This window comes from Tamandua tetradactyla, chromosome 6 (genome assembly GCF_023851605.1).
Source record: "Tamandua tetradactyla isolate mTamTet1 chromosome 6, mTamTet1.pri, whole genome shotgun sequence".
NCBI lineage: Eukaryota > Metazoa > Chordata > Mammalia > Pilosa > Myrmecophagidae > Tamandua > Tamandua tetradactyla.
The window spans coordinates 121,353,262-121,365,959 of record NC_135332.1 but is presented as its reverse complement, the minus strand read 5'-3'; the positions used below and the strand labels follow the sequence as shown (position 1 = coordinate 121,365,959).

The 12,698-nt window shown below is 32.0% G+C and overlaps 1 long non-coding RNA gene across 1 annotated transcript in view; it reads right to left on the bottom strand.

Moving 5' to 3' along the window:
• Positions 1-9,642, bottom strand: part of LOC143686323 (uncharacterized) — a 101,202-nt gene extending 91,560 nt beyond the window's left edge. Inside the window, exon 1 of the long non-coding RNA XR_013177031.1 lies at positions 9,553-9,642. This is a non-coding gene — a long non-coding RNA (uncharacterized LOC143686323). The remainder of the gene's footprint in view (positions 1-9,552) is intronic.
• Between the last annotated feature and the right edge of the window lie 3,056 nt (positions 9,643-12,698).

Below are 12,698 nucleotides of genomic sequence, written 5' to 3'. Positions count from 1 at the left end.
TTTCCTTTTTCTTTTTTCCACATTGAAAGCAAAACCATGAGCACTCCTTGCCTGCTGTCCCCTTTTTTTCCCGAAACATTTGCAATCTGGCAGGCCCCCTCTCTATTGCCTAAAGCTTCCCAATACCCACCTTCTTTCATCCAGTATTGAAGGAGTTGTCTGAAGTCACACATAAGCTAGAGGTTAAGGATTGGTACTACTTTCTGCTGAAAGTCAACTTCTTCATTCAATGTCCTCAATAGATGCTAGGGGTCAGGTCTGCAACTCAGCATATTTCACAAGGTGATGGCTAGTGTATTGGACCAGGCACATAGCTAAATTCGTTCTCTTCATCCATTGCTAATCTAACCTCTAACAAATGATGTCAGTGGCTACCTACAGTGGCCCAAGAAGATAGTAATGAAACACAAAGCCATCCAGTGGGGGAAATGGGCCTTTAAACCAATAAGCATAATAAGGTAAGATGCACACTCTATTAGAGTGTGCACCAGGTACCGTGGAGGCACTGAGAAGGTAACATAATTCATTTTGTAATGAGTGAGGCAGAGCTACAAGAAGGAGCTGACCTAAGAATTCAATTTTTATGGATGATTAGGAATAAACCAGATAAAATGTTAAGAGAGGAAGGCAAGGAGATTCAGATTAATCTTTCCTACATGGTTGTGATCACATGCTGCTAAAAATGCTGCATAATTTCCTTGTTACCTTCTAAGTCAGTTACAAATTCCTGTAAGTATCAGAGCAGACTACCATGGTTTCAACCTGCTTCTCAATACTCCCAAGTATTCTCTACAATATGAATTAATCATCATTTTCTGGAACAAAAAATATCTACTCTCAATACCTTTATATTGTTCTTTACTCTTCTTGCCCATGTAAAATGTCCTGTCTAATACTTACGCACTTTGAAAATACTGCTCCAAATTACTGCTTCTCTATTTATTCTTTCTGGAAGGGACAACTTCACTCTTTGCTTCTATACTACTCTACTATACTATGAGTACATATCACTCATCACCTAGTTTTGTGAACACCTGTTTCCATGAATTTTCCCTCTACTTGGTTATGAGAACATAATGGTCAAGAAACATTTCTTCATTGTATTTTGTACCCCTCACAGCCTCAATAAATTATTGGCCAATATGTAATTTGATCAATAAATTTTTCTAAAAAATAAAGTTCTGGTCATTTTGTTTAAGAAAGAATGTAATTCAAAATTTCAATCCTAGACTCCTCTGATTTTATATATTTTTCATTAGTATATCCTTGTTTAGCTTTAGCCTTAGACTTCCAGATTTTCCAAAATTCTTATTTAGTTACATAATTGTTAATTTAATACAGCATTATTCAGAAATCAAAATGGAAAAGCTAGACTCACTACAAAAGCTGAGGGCTTGCAAAGAATTTCACTATACTTACATCATGTAATTTCTGCAACAGAATCTGACATGTGCTAAGGTGGAAAATATTGCTTAGCAGTTCTAGAAAGGTTAAGTTCCATATTACTCAAGGTAAAACTGCTTTCTCTTCAAAGGCCTCAAAGCATTTGAAGCCAAGCAGCAAAGAACAAAATGTTCACCAAATACCTCTTCCACTAGGTGCACTGAGGAATAGATTCTTATGTTCAAAGAAAAACTAAGTTAAAAATTTTGGAGTGGGGAGTGATGTATTTTTTCATCTTAAGCATTAATTCTTTAGACAAAACAATCTATAAAATGTAGTGAAGAGGTCTGTCTTTATATTTCATTTCCTGTTGACCATTTATAAACTCCTTTCATAAAATCTAACTTTCCTATCTTAATAACGGGTGGACACATTTTAGCTTTAGATTTCGTAGTAGCGTCAAAAGACCTCTTTGGTTTAGTTTGGTTAGATTTTTCCCACATGCTGATTCCATGTCTGAGTGCCCACATAGGCCCAATGATGGGTGTCACTTAAAATGCTATGTCTCTAAAAGACAATAAGGGAGTTAAAGTTTCAAGTCACAATGTCACAATAGGCATGTGTTTCCATTCATAAAGTATGTCTTGAACACACACAAGCTATCCTTTGTCATCTGGCTCTGCCCCATTTGAAAGTATTCTCTGCTATTAATTAGAACTGCCTACAATTTGATTAATCTCAAACATGTGTCACATATAAACAATGTAGAGAACTGCACTCAATATTTTTCCACTTAGAGCATAGATGGTGTTCATGGAAAGAAGTCAAAGATATTTTTTTAAATAATCTGAAATCTAACCTTATCACAGTGACTTGCAATATTGTCAATATAACATGTTCCAGTTCATTTGAAGTGTTTAAAGTCACAGAAGCACCTAATTACATGAGTTTTTTTAACTAAAAAAGTAAAAATTGAGTTTCTCTCATCTGTTTTATTTTCAACACTCTCAGTTCGGTGGTCTTTTTCTTCAACCTGAGGAATTCACCTTGTCCTGGTCCCTGTTTTATTTTTTATTTAATCCTTTTCACAAAAGCTTTGCAGGAGCAACAAATTCAGAATAGACAAATACATACTGACTTTTCTTAAAGAAAGGAAAGTTTCGAGTAACAAGGGGAAAATGTCTCTTTTGCTTAATTTAAATTATCATTGTTGTTATTATAGGATATTTACTAAAACATTCATTTTTCAAAGTGCTAATTGAATTTCCACAAATGCAATGACTTTAGCCAGATTATATGAGAAAAATTGTTTGATAAAATACTTGTGATTTAAGAAACCATGATTCCATTTAGGTCTTCTGTTCAACTTCTAACAAAGAAAAAAATGTGCTTTTCTTTTTTATTACACTGCCCGCAATAATAAGTGAAATATAATCCTAATTAATTTTTCCTACAGCTGTATATAAATCAATAACTGCAACATCCCAAAGGAAACACACACTGCAATCCTCCAGGTTGCTAATGAATGCAAATAGACTGACCTTTTTCTGACAACTATGAATATTGTTTCACAATTTTACCATTAAAATCGCTGCTATCAGCAATTCATACAGAAACATGGAGACTACAATACTTGTAAATAACTACTCATTATGGTAAGAAGGGAATGAATAAACTAAAGCCAAACTGCAACTTTTAAGCTCCAGATTGTATTTTACCTTTCAATGTGAAAATTGTCTAATTGTTAGCCTTCTCAATATTATTTCTTCCTACTCCCCACTAGAATACAGTAGATTAAAATGATTCAGAGTTTTAGGTCATTTAATTCTAAGGTTTAACTTTATTTATTTGTCAGTAAAATTAAAATCTCTCAATACGTGGCAATGCAAAGAACTAACTATCACACTGTAATTGTTAAGAGACTGTCAGGAGACTATTCTTCCAGAAATATCTGGCAGAAAAAAAATGTATGCAGTATATCCTGTTGAACTTATCTCAAAACACAATTCTATTCATGTAATGAGCATGTGATCAAATTGGAAGCTAAGAAGAAAACGTAGGGCTGCAAGGATGATACCTATGGGAACTCTGCAAAGAGTGAGGTAGTACTTAAAATTGCATTGTCCATTTTGACTGAAGAATCCGTTTGTTCTGAAGTACAAGAGAATTACATATACAAATGCTAAAAGGTATGGTTTCCTACAAACCTTCATTACTGACATGAAGATTTAACATTAAGGAGAAGTTAAACTCACATTTTATACAAAAGGTAGGTAAATACCTTAAACAATTCTGCTCATCATAGATCTACCTACTAAAAGCTGCCATTGGCTTTCACCGGAGCCCAAGAATATATTTAGCCTGTAGAACTCATTAAAAGCAGAACACCTCAAATCCCAGCAAGTTGCAAAAGGGAGTCACAGAAAGTTTTCCACATCTACAAAATTCCAAAAAGTGGTTTGTCTTTCCCTGTTCCACATTTAATTGTTGGCACATTACTGGAGACTACCACTGCATGATTATTTGACATCCCAAATACGTATTAGTGACATGAGTTTGTGAAGAATATATTTACGAAGAGGCTTTAATTTACTTTGTAATTGGCTGTACTGCTATTGTTTTAGTACAAATTCAACTTACTATACTTTCAAATAGAATTGTTTTCAACATATTTGACAATTTCTTGAAACAGTTAAGAAAACATTTCAATGACTGTTGTATGACAATGTCATGCATAGTTTGCCTTTTTTAACTGAATTAAACAATCTCCACTTGATGACATGTCTATTCTCTCACACCTGTAATGCTTTTATGTTCAAAATGAATCCCTGCTACATCTCACTCAATATTGATCTTGAAGGCATTTCTCCCAATCCTTTTCCCAGTGTGGCCACTGAACAGTATCAGAGTTCAATAGGAAGATCAGCTGCTCATCCACTTTTTGCTAAAGCAATTTGTATTATGGATTTATTTGAGCAGTCTACAGTGGCAGTTGCTGTTTTTACTATTTAAATGCTTTGATTATCTGACCTTGCTTACTTTATCTTTCTAAGTGCTGTGCATGGGCTTTAAAATTGATCAATAGCTGAGGATTCCTCTACAGGATTATGTTGAAATCAATCTCAATTCAGACTTTTTGTATTTTATGTTTATTACTTGATCTGTCCTAATTATGTTCCTTATTTTGATAAATAAGCTTAAAACACATACTTGATTACACAGGTAGAGTTGCCCATTTAAAGAGCTACTCGCCTGTTATAAAATAACCTATATTCTTGATACAGTATTTTATTCATTATAATAATATGAAGGAAATAATTCACTCCTAGATATTATCCTCTAGTACCTTTCCATTATTTTAAAAAGAACCTACTCCATTAAAGAAGGAAACCAAAGTGATTTATTTGCAATTAACTGAAACATATTAACATGCCCTATTAATTGTGATAACTTTGGGACTGCAGCAAGCACTGTTTCTATGTATATATATTCTAACCAGGAAAATGCTCATAAGCAAACAAATTGCTTATATGATTTTTTTTACAGAATAAAACTCCCTTGAAAAAAAATCAAAGCAAATTGTCAATAAATTCTGAATATCTGTGAGAACTATATGGACCTGTTGAATGTCATAAGAAATTTAATAGTCATGTAATGAGAAAACATCATCAGTTTCATACTTTTACTAATTAGAAGGGAAAGTTCACTCAATTTTTCATTTTAAATTACAAAAGGAAATATTTTAGAAGTCTAAAATGCTTTGAGTAATTCTAAATCACAACTATGAGCTTTCAGAACCAAAATTCTACATTAATCTTTCAATGGTCTTGAAAAACATAATTCTTAAAACGAACAATATCTGACAAACTTCATAGAATATGACTCATCCTACATAACTTTTAAAACCTGTTGCTAATAGTTGCACACTTCATATCTTTTTGGGTTAAGTAGTAACACAAAGCTCCTGAATTTTATCTTTCAGTTTATTCTGTCAGATAGTTCAAAGTTATAAATACAAGAGATGTAGAGATGTTAGTTGATACAGTCATTTTAATTCCATTTTCGAAACCAATCTAATGTCAAAATATCTGTCATCAGCTATTAACATTATAATGAAATGTTTTTTACTTTATGTACAGTACAAAATCAGCAATTTGATCCAGTGACCAAAAATTCAAAGCAACAGAGAACTTGAGGTAAGTAAACATATGATTATATACATGATAGTTACAATATGTTCACCTGTGCAAATGCAGTATTTTTGCTACATAAACTTGTTTTTAAAACTTTCACAAGATTATAGAAATATTACATATACCCAATAGGTACATATTCACATTTTAATAATTTGAAGATATTGGCCAATCTGATTTAGGGTTTAATAGCTTTCATTCCAAACTAAATTATAGATGATTATTTTTTCTTCTGATCTTCACATTAAGTAAAATACAAAGTACAAACAAATAAAAACAAAGCCATCACAAGATAACTAATTTTAGTAGATGCATGCATGAATTTAAGGTAGGAAAATTAAGATTCCTGTACATGCAAAGAACGAAGGAAATTTGAAGAAGCTTAATCATCAAAAAGCAGACAAATGTTATTTCCAAAAACTGCTATAACCAGATAGTTTCTTTCTTCTGTTTGTGTAGAATAGTATTTGAAAGAAATAATTTTCCAGAAAGTTATGCATCTCTGTAGAACACAACCCTGGCAAAACATGTTCATACTTTTTTCCTCAAGTGGGTAAATGTTAAGAGAGAAGAATCCAAGTTTCATGATGCAGCAACACAAAGCTGGGAAGTGAAAATTATGTTGCAGTGGAGCCTTGAAAATATGACTGTAAAAGTTAATCAATAAAATGTCTATTCCTGTCTATTCACTGGAGGCCCCAGCTGCATAGCTTCACTCAATCGATACTACAAATTATTACGATTTCCAGGTTCCCACTGGACATTCAGAACAAATCTTTCAAGTGTAACAGGCTTATGCTGAGTATACGCTGTATGTTCTTCACATTTTGTTCAAAAGGAAGAGGGGAAAATTAAAGCTGAAACACTATAAGTTCTTTAAAATTTCAACTTTGTGGAACTAATAACATGACACCCACATTTTAATACAAAAAAATCTTCCCTTTGCTTGCCAACATTTTTCTCATGCTTCTTTTTACAACTTCTTTGTGTTAAAAAATCCATAACCTGGCAATAGATTTTGGTGGTATTGGAGCCTGACTAATTGTGAATAACTATTCCAAAGTCAATGAATTAAGGAAATCAGTTTGGGATAATTTATCAAAAAAATCACTTGGAAACATATTTTTATGGTTAGAAAAGTAGAGATATGACTCTCATGTATTCCAAACTGTAATAGATCCCTTAAAATATAAATTCTAAGTATTTTTCGACTTATTCTAACACATTTTAAAAATTATGTTTCAGGTTTTCCATTCTTTCTCTTTTTCTAACATAGGAAAAAAAATCAAGATTTCAGAAATGAGTTTCCCATCTTTTGTGAAATGTCCCAGAATCCTGTGCACCTGTGAGATTTTTTTGCTTTCTGCAGCAAAATTCTACTGGGATTGCAATCTCTAGAAACTGTACTCAAGTCTTTGGCCATACATATCTTTATGCTTTATATATTTCACTCTGCATCACCCAAAACTCAAAGACATTTCAAATAAAAGGATGATTGGTTAAGGGAACTGACCAATGTTTTACTGCTTTATGACACATGATGCTGTATTTCCTTCCTTTGACCAACAAACAACAGGGTGTCTGCCACTGCCCAATACTGAATCACTTGGTTAATTTGATCAATTCATGCCACCTGTTGATTAAGTGGGAAAAAACCCAAATAAACCTAACTTTTTGTTTAATAGATCAAAGAGTCTTTGGCTTTGTTTCTTATTTAAACAGCAGTCTATTTTTTATGTTTCAGCACAGATATATGGAGTATCTAGGCATATCTCATGAAAATATAGTGTTTAGGTTTAATTTTTAAAGAAAAGGTGAACTTGTCTCTTGTTTCTCCAAGGAACCATCACTGTTTTGATCATGATCTTTTATCAATCTCTTTAAAATTACATGACAATTGTAGGTAAAAAATTCAATGAAAACATTTTCATGTCATAATAAAATTTATAGTGTATTCTTCTAAGATATTCAATTGCTGGACCATTGCAAGTAGTTTTTTAACAATACTGTAACAAATCTAACTATTCTTGAGTCTGCACTAATATTTGTATACCTTGACAACACTTTTACATTAAGAAATAATAGTCTATTTAATTTCATACTCAAGCTGTTTTGGTGAAACATAGATCAATTATAGAGAATTAGATCAAAATAGGTGAAATATAGATCAATTATAGAGAACTTAAGCTTGAATGTCCAGTGTATTTTAACTGAATGAATCACAGTCTGATTTATTCACCTATAAAATTCATAATTGAAAGCAGATCATTATATGCCAGTTTTCAGAGCGAAAATAATATTTGTTTTATCATACTGAAAAAGATACTTTAATAATGAAGTCTGTAGAAAATATTTTTGGCATTATTTTCATAACATTAAGTTAAGATCAATCAGTATTCTTAGCTTTATGTTAGTGTACACAACCATTTTCGTATATTTCTTATTCTCTAAAGCTATCTTAAACACATCATTCCCCTAAAATGAGTTAGCTATATTTAAAGATCATAATATTTATAATATCAGAACATTACTTTCAGCCATTCCCAAAGAAAGTTTGCCCAATATGCTTTTAATTCTTGGTACCGATTTTTACCTTTCCTATTTGCTAAATAGGTATTTTGTTGTCCAAGTTTCATGTAGCTGATAAAGGTAATGGCAAACAGAGTGTGAGCATTTAATTTTACTTAGAAGCATGTAAAATGTCATTCTAAATTGTATAACTGTTTTTAATGCCTTGTAATATAAAAGTTTTCGATTGAAAAACAAATAAATTCTTCATGAACAAATTTCAAAAATAGCATTTTCATATTTTAACATTATTAATTAGCTTTATAAACTATAATCCAAAAATGTTTCAATATTCATTATATGCAATATTTTGAAACATATTGCAAATATATCAAGATGTACAGTAAGTAATACAAGTTTATAATTTGGCTTCCAAAGATCAGTTGATATCAAAAGCACGTTTTACTTCTAGCCTCAGGATTGTGTTCAAAGGTGTAAGTGATGGGGGAAAAAAGTCTAGATATGTTTGTTTTATCTAGCTCTGATTATTAAATCTAACCAAAGTTCAGTGAGCAAAGTGTAATTTTTAACAAATACACAAGGAGAGAGAAAGAGTAAAAGGCTGATAGAGGAAAGGAAGGAGGAGGAGGAAGAGAATGAAGAGGAGGGGGAGGAGGAAAGAGCGAGAGATTCATCCAGGGTAATGCAATTTCATAATTATTATTTCATAGCAGGCTAAGGAAATGAAGGAAAGAACAGAGAGAATAGAACACTAAAAAAAAAAGAAATTGTTCAAGGTTTACTTACATAAAAAACAAAACCTGAAAACATTATATTAGGTATAATTATTACATAAATATTTGGTATTTACTTAGCATTATTTAGTATTTATTTATTTAGAAACTAAATACTAAAAAATGTTACATAATAACAATATTCATGAATGTTTCAACACTAGGATATATCTTTACTGCTTTTCTTCATAATTCCTCAACGGTATGACCAAAAATTCTACTCTAAATGTCTCTCACTTTACTAGAATCTTGCTTAGAGCAGTTTCCTTAACAAAAAGAAAGACAACTAGAGCCATATGTAACCTTTGGACTCCAAAAGGGGAAAGATGAGAATGCCAGTGGCACATAGGTGCTACAGAAACAGAGAGTATTCTTTCTCTTTGCATTCTACCTTGAACATTTTCTCTTAGTTAACAAGAAAGTTGAGTACCGAATTGCTATTTAGAATCTGGAATAGGACTGTTACAATTTTCAATACGTGCCATTTCAGCTAAGAAATGTTGCAAGTTTAAAGTTTAGAGTTTTGAACCGACAGTTTATTGAACAAGCTAGCACATTTACACATAACCTTTTGCAAGATAAAAGAGTTACATATTTAGCAACTAAAGTAAAAAAGCCTGACTTGATTTTAGTACGTAAAGTAAAACTTTCTGAAATACTAAAAAACAACTCACTTGTAATCATTTTTTTTCTTCTTCAGAAGCAATAATCCCTTCTGTCACTGTCTTCAGCTCTGCCTGGGTTTTTCTACTGTTCTGTTCTTGGCGAACTGTTTCTGCTATTTGCTCAGTTAGCTGCTCTTGAGTAGCTTTCAAGCTGGATTCCATTAGAAGTTTTTCATTTTGACTGGCAAGTTCTTGGGCTGAAAGATAAAACAAGAACATTGCCTTTTAAAAAACCCAGCTAATGTGGGTTCTTTCTTTTTGTTTTTTGTTTAAATTTAGTGCAATACAACTTGGAAGATGATTTAAACAGATTCTTGTTGTCAAAATACAAGCTCATGCATTCACTTCTCAGATCCCTTTATTTAAAGCACAAGTAAACAAAGGTGTGTATGAGGCAATACGAGATGCGGATCAGTTATCTCAAGTTTATATATGTGTATTCAAAAATTAGATGTCTTAATCAGAAAACAATTTGCTAAATTTATTTGTGAGACTCTTTTTGCTATGTAGCTGTATTATAAAAGAACAATGTTGATAAATAGTACTATTGTTTCTTCTCTAGCATAGGCTTTGTGTGTGTGTGTGTGTATGTGTGTGTATTCACATGACAAAGACTGATACATTTATAAATGATGCCACAATGATTGTTCTCCACTGATTTATTTTCACATATATTTATATTTAAGCACTTTTTCAAGGTCATCCAATAGATGGCACTCTTTCATTAGACCAAAGCAGATGTAGGCAGTATGCTTCAAGCTCTCAGAAAAATAAGTGATTTAAGACAAAGGCATTTTTCCTTTGTTCTTCGTTGACCATATTCCTAGAGATATATATCTGTACATTTGGTTTAACTATTTCCCCTTTATAAAAGTATTTATCTGTTTGTTTCTACCATCTTAAATGTATATCATGAAAGAAATGCGATCCAGTATTTTATCTTTAATTACACATTTGATATATATTTATGCACATATGTCATGTAGTCTATATTGAGATGCTTTGAAATCAAACTTGATATCTAATTCATTACACTAAAAAGAATCGTATATTCTGAGGATTAACAATTTCAGTCTTTCTGTGCAAAAATGAAGTAAAAAACAAGATGAAATTCTAAAGAGCCCCAAATCAATAGAAATAGTAATGGAGAAGGCCCATGTTAATAAAATTTTAATAAACAGAACACCTTCTCTTTTAATGATTCTCATTTCATGTCCAAAACAATGGTGTTTATATTAAGCTTCAACAAAGTTGAATACAGTCTTACTTCAGAAGTATCTTTTACAGGCGACCTCATAAAGAAGATATCCTATATAAATATTCTGCATTTATCACTCATCTTTGAAGTTAAATGATGTCTCCCTGATAAATTGGATCTAAGAATATCTGATTCTCACTTCCTCATTTAAAGATTTTGAGCAACTGAGTGCTTTTATTTCAATAAATATGTGTGTGCATGTTTGCTGTTTCCTTGCAAGTGTTTGAAGTGACCAGTTTTGCCCCAGAATAAATTACAGCATCTACCCCATTTTTATAGCTTAAACCTGCTATATATTAACAGTTAGAATTTGTGCCTCAGGAAAGCACAGCGCTATCCCAAACAGCTAAATATTTAACAAGGGAGAATGCATCATCCAAAGCTCATCTTTATTAAATTTCAAATACATCAGAATCTCTGAACAAATGAGTTAAATGTTTAATAATTTCAACACATGTTAAAAGTGTGGGGAAGAAATCCAATGAAGGACTTACAACAAACTTGCTTTGAAAGAAAATCCATCTAACTTAAAATATATGAAAAGGCACTAAAACCTTCCATGTTCCTGACCAATAAGAAAATGTAACCAAATAAAAGAAATCAGTACTTTTATGGTGACACATTGTTTAGTGTTAATATAGGTGCATAAGTAGTTTAAGCACAGTATTTTATTTTATATGCCTTTCCACCTTCCACAATTTATATTTCTTATGGGAAAGAAAACTATACCAAAACTTTTAAAATGAGTTTTGAGGAGAATTTTCAGACATTGAAATTGAGAGGTTAACTGCCTTTAGCTTAAAAAGACTGAGCAATAATACTACAAGCAAATGATTATAATTATAAGACTATTTCAGGAAGGATCTTTTCTGAAGAATCCATGTGTGCTAATGGACGGGTTTTAGGACTATGGAGACAAATTGTGGCACATGCACAAAAGAGACCTTTTGCCAACTAAAGATAATGTGAATTTTCTATGAAGTTTGCCACCTTGAAATGACTGAGATTTATGTGTCACAGTTCTCCTAAGAGTCTACTCCAATTCATTAAGGGCTGGTTAAAAAGAGGCAAATTATTTTAAGTTTACCTATGCCTTGGACTTGAACCTGAGTTGATCCCAAGCCAGAGGCATTCGCAGCTGCATGCTTTATTTACAATCCCTTTGTCAGACTTACAACTGCCCCAGGCTATAACATAGTGTACCTAATGTTCAAACTGGCAGGTAATCTTATGTCAAACATACTTCTTTGATTTAAAGTGATCAATAGATTCTTGTAAAGAGGTAATTTCTCTGATGTTTCCACCTTGCCTTCCTTACAGGTGATTCACACAAAAGCCTGCTTATATGATGTACGAACAATAAACAGAAAGCTATAATCATGTTTTTTCAGATGTTTCCGGTGCACAACGATTTTGGATCGATACGCTGTGTAATACAATTATCTGCAATGATCTGGTTGTATTGAAAAAGAATTTGCAGGAGACCTCTAGGGGGTTTTATCTAGAAATACGTATCTGGCAATGTTGTGAATAGTAGAAGGAAAAATTAAGGGATTGACAAAGGGGTCTATTATGCACCCAATGACTTCATTAATATTTTTTCATAAAAGTATTACACTACAAATTTTAGTAAAACAATAGCTCAAAAGTAATAATAGTGATTATAATGGCCATGTCTTTGTACTGTTTATTTATACGGAGAAATTACTTAACGAACATTGGATGTGAACTGCAAAGATTTAATGTTGTATATTATGCACAATCGATTATAGGCAATATTGATTATTTGTTTATTCTATGAAACTAAACGTCTTTATTCCTATCTTATTTAACTTATGTAAATACTGGCTTTTGTGAAATACTTTTATGTCTGTCCAGCTACATTTTTACTAAAACG